This window comes from Charadrius vociferus, unplaced genomic scaffold (assembly GCF_000708025.1).
Source record: "Charadrius vociferus isolate BGI_N301 unplaced genomic scaffold, ASM70802v2 scaffold481, whole genome shotgun sequence".
NCBI lineage: Eukaryota > Metazoa > Chordata > Aves > Charadriiformes > Charadriidae > Charadrius > Charadrius vociferus.
The window spans coordinates 988,378-996,272 of record NW_009646849.1 but is presented as its reverse complement, the minus strand read 5'-3'; positions in this window follow the sequence as shown (position 1 = coordinate 996,272).

The following is a 7,895-nucleotide window of genomic DNA, read 5'->3' as shown; positions in this document are numbered from 1 at the left end:
TGAAACAGTATACAGCAGTGAGTTACAGTGAGAAATTGACTGTGATTTTTGGGGAGGGTTAGTTACAGCCACCTACTTGGTCAATTAGAGTCTTTTTTTTCTTTCTTTTTTTTTTTTTTAACTATTGTTAATTTTAATTTCATTCCCACACTGAACCAACAGTGTAATATTTCAGTTGCAAACACACAAGAACTTCAACTACAACTGTAAGGTTAATCTTTTGTTTTGCATTAACTGTGGGTGTGAGTTCTGTGGCTTCTTTAGTAGTTTTGTTTGTTCATTTGTTTGTTTTAAGAAAAGCTTCATAAACTTAAAACTTGAATTAAATTTAACCTGGCATCACTTTTTAAAAGAGGAGGTTGGAAAAAAAAAAGAAGAAGAGAGAAAAAGGGAAAGATGTAGGCTTCATGAATAGCTCCTTGAATATCCTGAAAGACGTTGTAATTGCTTAGGAGGGAGGGTACTGGTATCTCAAGTTTGGAAGCACATTCACCATAGTAAAACCGAGGGAACTCTTTGAACTGTCAAGTGCCACTGTGTAAGCCTCTTGCAATGTACCGCATGCAACATTTATAAAGGGCCCTTTAGAAAAGACCTAAATTTCACATACGGTTTTAGCCTAAAGGCAACGGGTGTTCTGTTGTTGCTTTTAATGTCACACTGTATCATGTGCAAGTTATAGGTACACACCAACATCTTGCATTGTATAATCCCACCATACTTCACTGAAATGTTAAGCTTTCAGCACTCTCGCCCACAATATGATAATTACAGCCATTCAAGCACTAAAACTGGCACATTTCTTTTCCACAGAATATCATGGGTTATTCAGACATTTCACACCCCACCTCCTTCTACAATTTCTAAGTAGCACTGAGATAGATATAAAAAGTGAAGACGGCAAACAGTGTGAGCCAGATAAGACTGTGAAAAGCAGACCTTTATCCTCAGATCTGTTCTTCACCTGTAACACCAAACTCCAGACACTTGTTCTCTCTTCTCCCTCCCTTCTCCTTCCCCCATCATATGATAATGTAAGATATTCCTCTTTGATCTTTCCAAACATATTTTGAGCTCTTTTGAAGACTGTATATATATAGGTTTCATAAATCCTTTTAAATTTTTTATAGTTTTAAAGGCTTCCTGAACTATAAGAGGCTTTTAAAAATTAATATTTACATGGCCCATCCTCTCATATCTGTCTTCAAGAATGCTGTGAAAACCATGATGAACACCCTTGTTCTTTGTATTACCCTTCTGGAATTTCATGGCTACCTGCATGAACAGTCATACAAATTTAGTTAGTAAGGAACACCTTGAATATTTCCTGCTAGGAACTATACCTCTGCAGTGCATCGTCACTCTGATTTTAGGAAGCATGCAGAAATAGTTGTGTTGTTTCTGGTTTTATGATAGCAATTACATGGGTTTACGATAATATTTTTTTCCCCTTTCTTAAAAAAAAAATAAATATCACTTTTATGAAGGTGTTAATGAGTAGCTGGAATTGAGAAAATTCCTGGAAGCAGTAAAAGATTAGAGAAAATGTTACAAAGAATAGTTGTGCTAGTCCTGCTCTTAGTTTAGCTATCCATTTGAGTTTGAATTATATATTTAAGTGCTTTTAGTTACACAGACCAATATATTCACAGGGATTCATAGAATCATAGAATCATTTAGGTTGGAAAAGGCCTTTAAGATTATTAAGTCCAACCAATGTCTCACTAAAAATAATAATGTTAAAAAGCTTTTTGATGTAATATGCAAGGCAGAGGCACTGAGGTTGGAGAACTAGTAAATTGAAATGATATGTATTTTAGAATTCTTGCAGATTCACCAACTGAAAATTTGTATAATACTTACAAAAATATGTCAGACATGCATCTGATAAGAACACTCATTTGCAGCCTGACATTCACAACCCACAAAAGAGCATAATGATGACACTCCTCTGCTTTGTGGCAAAGTGGACAGATGTAAACGAGTTGCAGTGACCACAACAGATATGTTTGTTGGGTTTTTTTTTTCCAAGCAATGTTGTCTTCTGCAACATCCTTCCAGTAAATTGATTTGGATATAAGTAGTCACATGGATGCAATGGAATGCAATTCATCGGACTTGTATAGTCCTATAGCTATATAGGACTGAACCACTGGAGGCTTTCATGAATTGTGTGCTATGTTTTTATATTTCATTGTTCAATAAAGAGATTTGACTGTGATACTTAACATAAAATTAATTAAGAAGAAGAAAACACTATGCAATGAAGAAATAAAAGCTATTAAAACAGTATGGCAAGTGGATTTCCTATCTCTCTTAAGAATATCCTATTAGGGTCATTCAGTTATTTAGTAGAAACATATAAAAAAGTAGAAAAAGACTTAACATGAAGGAAACCTGTTCCTGAACACCATCTCTTCTATACATAAACTGAAGTGTCATAGAAGTAAAGGTACTTGAACAGAGTCTTATGTATTTACAGTGAGGCAGAAAATAATGCATTTTAAAGACATTAAAAAATCTGCTTATTTAAATGTGATTTAATATTCAAAAGCAGCACAGGACAAAATGCTTGGATATGCCTTTCTAGTTGTAAATGGAACATAGCTTTCAAGGGTGAACATGAATAACTGGTAGGGGAGTGACCAGGGGTGAGAGAGTGCTCTGTCATTTGTAGCTTCTTCCTCTGAACTGCACTTCAGGTCATCTACAGATTATTAGGGTCAATAGCATCCCATTACATGTTAAGATTAACACTAGATTAACTAGAAGCCAACATTCCTTTTTTTCCATTATACATTTGACACTAAATCTACACAACAACTTATTTTAGCTGTTAAAAAGAATAAATAACCCCACCTCAAACAAAAGCCATGAGTGGTTTGCAAGACTGTCCTAGTATTAATTTTGTAAACTCTTATCATTTTTGCTATCAAAGTCAGAGGTGTCCCCTTGTTCTCCTAATCATCTGCTCTGAGACCACTTAAGACTTTACTCCATCTTCTCTCGATGCTCAGCAGAGGGTACCAACTGGCCCTTTACCAGCAGCTCTTTCTTACTCTACCAGCAGCTTTGAGAGGCTGCATGCAAATTTGAGAGGCTGCAAGATTATACTCCCAATAGTCAGCAATGAGGGTAGACATATTTGCTTTGTCCTGCTGCCTGACTTTGCTGATGCTGTGATTAGTACACTGCCCATGCTGATTTAATGTGTAATGGACCAAGTAAATCACCACTTTGCCTCAATCTGGCAATTCCTATAATGCTCTTTTCACTACCTATAAGAAATCCTCATATTCCTCATTTGTTTGAGAAACTCCTTCATATTGAACTAGGAAAGTTGGAAGAGTCTTGATGCTGTTACCATAGGGGAATGGTAGGTAGCAGTCACTTCTTATTGCTATGGGATTTGTCTGAAATGTTTTATACCACAATGATTGCTTTTACTTTGCTCTTATGAATTGCTGTCTGTCTTTGTAAGCACAGTCCTGATTTTTTCACCTCTGTACACAGAATTTCACAATGTATCCATTGCTTCATTACTTACAAGCCATACTGACACCAGCAATAAGGAAAGTGGAGGTGGTAGGATTTTCCTTGTCAAGCTTGGCAGCATCAGAATTGCAAGTATGAGCTCTGCCTATTAAAAGAGTTCTTTTCTTTTGTGCTGAGAAGCCACGCAGCATTTGTCACTAGAGTAACACAGAGAGAGGAGCTGCTGCTTTGTTGCTGAACATTCAAAGGTATCTATTTTCCTCTCAATAGGTCCAGCAACTCCCACTAAAAATCAATGAGGCTTAAGCAGAGCCCCAGGATTTCATTTTAAGACCAGTACCATTTCTTAACTGGCCCACAGTAGAAGTGGTTTCCTTTGTGTTAATTTCTTCTAACCATTCTTAATAAAGCATTTGGGTTGACCTTGATCCAAAATGCTGAAGTTTCAAATTAATTTGTGCAGGCCGATATACGGAAAAATATAGGAAATAGCTGTTTAACAGCGTTACTTACTGCTTTTCATGTCAATGCTGTCTCTATTAAGCAGTAATAAGATGACTAGCATTTATTTAGAAAGAAAAAAACAATTTTTGTTTTTAAAATTAAACCCAAGAAAATACATGATATGAAGTAAAAATAAATTTGTTTGAACTCTGAAAGAATTACCTTGCCCCATTTAGATCAGGAAAATTCCTCTTCAAAGAACTCCTTTGAAGTTACTTAAACGAGACAATAATGGACAATATACCAAAAGGACCTAGACAGGAAATGAAAAGAAATCAGTAATATAACAGGTCTTTTCTTCCTTGATATTAGAATTCCATATTTTACCTATTATTTCCCCTATTATTAATCTAGATTTCCTTTTTAGGTCTAATGATGAAAAACAGGGATGAGAGAAATTTAAGTTAATGTTTATTAATTTAGAAGTATTTTTATACTGCTTTAATTTTGTTTATTATTTCTCTAGCCCAATTTCTGCATTAATTTATATTTCCTTGTGGCCATTTGCATTGAAAATTGAATATATTTGAGATTGTTTATATCTCTCTGCCTCAGCAGAGGTGGAATATAATAAGGGAGCAGAGAAGATTTCTGTGTAGAGGAAAAAATAAAAACATAAGAGAGAAAAGGATAAAGAGAAACAAATGAAAATGAATTCTGAGACTACTGTGGGAGAAAATAAGACGAATTTCAGTTCATGATTTGTAGAAAAGAGTGAAACACAGGCAATACTCTCTTATGGAAAGCAAATTATTTTCTTCATGTATATATTCCTTAAAGGCAACATTTGCATACTTTGAGAATCATGCAGAATAGTCTTCAGATCTGTTTTCAAAGTCCATGCAAATACTTTGCAAGCCTGGCACAAATTATTAGTAAGGCTTCAGCTGACTCAATTGTTGGTTGAAAAAATTCAGGCTTGTTCAAAACTTATTGAATTCAAGATTTCCAGCAAAGAAAAAAAAAAAAAAAGTCCTATAAATCCTGTATGCTGTCACAAGTTTTTTGCCTAAATATGCAAGGTGCATTTTAGGAATAGTTAGGGACGTGATCAATTTACACAATACCGTTGGTCAGACTGTACAATCAATACCATTTTGATTTTCACAAAATGACAGAAGAAGTTAACCAGATACTGGATGGAAGTGGAGCTGTGGAAACTGATGTCAAATTGACAAAGATTGGGGCTGGGAAAGGAAGGTTTTTGGAAGTAAGTACTATTAAAAAATAAAGATCAAAAGGAAAGAAAGGATCTAGACTCTATAACAAATAAAGGTATAGACAGTGGAAATGTTTGACAGAAATGACAATAAAAAAAAAGCACCATTCAACTGATGAAACTTGTTTACCCATTGATATCTTCTTTCTTAGCCTTCCTTCCTATTGCTTTAGCTTTAATACCTTGTCTCTAGGGATGAAGAACAACATTGCTGCCAGAGATAAGCATACCATGGTTTGTGGGAAGCATAGAGTTGTCACTCAGCATGCCAAAGAAGCTGAGTGTTTGGCAACAGCTAATTGCCAAAATTAATAGCTGCTTTCTACTGCTGCTTTTCTTTTTGTCACAAGTAGAGGCAATTGAAGTGGGGAGGGGAAGCTCTGTCTTCTAATCATATCTAAAATTTAGTTATAATTAAAGAAGAGTTAAAAAATTACTGACAGATGAACTGTGAGCAGATAACCTTAGTGCCTTAGGAAACCAAACTTAAAACCCTTTGGAGAAGAAAACAAAAACTGTTATCATGCACAGAGACCTTAAATTGTACAGTGCAGCTGAAATGATCAATCTGGCATACGTTGGGTATAAACACGGAAAATGCTTAAGGGTTTATAATCAGTGCTGTCTGTGTCTTTTAGAAATCCAGAAACAGCTTTTTTAAAGGTAGCTGGAAAAGGACGGAAAGGGAAAAAAAAAAAAAAAAGGAACAAAAGCCATGAGAAGGTAGCAGAATATAAACCAAATTACGGGGGGATTAGATGAGGAGTATGTAAGGCTGTATGACAGTTATCTTTACAAATTGCTCTTTCTATATCTTCCTCAAAACTTCTGTCATTTGCCTACACTGGATGCTCATCTTCAAATCATAAGTTCTTTATGATATTTCTCCCCAATACGTCTCATTTCCATTTGACAGACAGGGAAACTGAAGCAGCGTGATTAGAATATACATACGGCTGTCTTGCAGACCACAAAGAAAACTAAACACTTCAATCCCTGTTCTGTATTATGCTGTGTTACAGGCTACCTTGACCAACAGACCTACCATATATGCACTAGAGCTTTTTTTTTTAGAAAAGTAAATAAAAAATTAAAAGTGTAACAAGACATTTTACATCAAGGCAACAATAAGAACAAAAACATGAGTGGGAAGGAATCAACAAAAGAGAACAGATATGTAGACTCTTCTAGGCGAGGAATATCTGGCCTTCTTCCAACATGGTATTATCCCCTTAGAAAGCAAGGGAAATATTTTACCTTCAACTCTCAGTCTCCTCAGTGCCCCTCCATTAGTAACTGGAATAACTAGCTTGTCTCTCCACAGCAAAACAAACACCAATTGAAAAATCCTGTCCCCCTCCCTCCTGATCCCAAAAGACAAAAGTCCCAAACAGGAAATACCAAAAGGAAAAGGCAAGCATAAAATTGCCTTTCATATTCCACTCAACATCATGCTCTCTTGTACCATTAGCGTGTTTCTTTTTGCAGCCAGTAGATCATCTGTGACATGTTTACTAGCCCATACTACCTACAAAACAGCTTTCTGGGGGAAGCTTAAGTTTGTCTTTGGTGTCCTTTCAGATCCAGACCTCCAAGTGGGTCTTGCCTTGGTGGAAGAGAACTGCCCTCTATCAGTTGCCTCAGTGAAACAGAAAAAACATCTTACTGAGACCAAACACAGTGGAAGGACAGAGATACCAAGTTCCCTTGTGAAAGAGAAGCTATATTAACAAAACTCAGCAAGCAAATGCACAAGCTTTCTTCAAACTCCCTTTTAAAGTATGGAACAGCACTGTTCTTCAATCAGGAATGTATCTGTTGCATAAACTAAACTAATGCCACTGCTTATTAGAGCTGCTCTTAAAAAATGAATTTTTCATCTCTGGGAAAGACTAGATTTAAAGGGCTTTTGTTTTGCTTTTACTTTTCCTGAATTATAACTAACCATTGCTGCTGAAAAATTTCTCATGGAATAGAAATGCCAAAGCATTTAATTCAGAGCTACCAAAATATATTGATTCAGTAATGTTGGAATGGGATCATACTAGAGACTAAATAGGATCAATTACTTAAAATAAAGCATTATAATTTCCTTTATTGATGGAAGCCTTTCCAGAAAAGCCAGCACACGTGCAACCGATCAAAATTCTGATCATCTCAAAATCTGAGTTGCCGTACCTATTGACTGAATCTACATGGCATTGTATAAATGACCTTGAGGTCAAGGTTTATGTTAAGATCCATGATATTTACCCTCAAAAACGCAAAGGTAAGACCCAGTGTGAATTGATTTGTATGCACAAAGGGAAAACCCAGAGCACACCCTGCATTTTAAAGTTCATTCTGTTACCTGCCATCTAGGTAGGCTTCCAGAATGCATGATCATGTACTCCTTTCCATCTTTTCTAACACCTTCATGTGGTCAATATCAAGCCCAAAAAAACAGTCTGACATCCTTCATGTAAAGGCCCAAATATCATTTGCTGTCAGGGCAAGTGGGATTTCAGTCTTCTTGCAAGAGTAATACTGATAGTTGGAGCTGTGTCTTTGGAGTACAGTGGGACTCTGCAGCCCAAAGTTACTATAGAAATAGCCAATCTGTAAGCGAACACTCACTTATGTACAATAACAGTATATTCTTTAAAACTACCAACTAAAATATACTTAGCCACTCTTT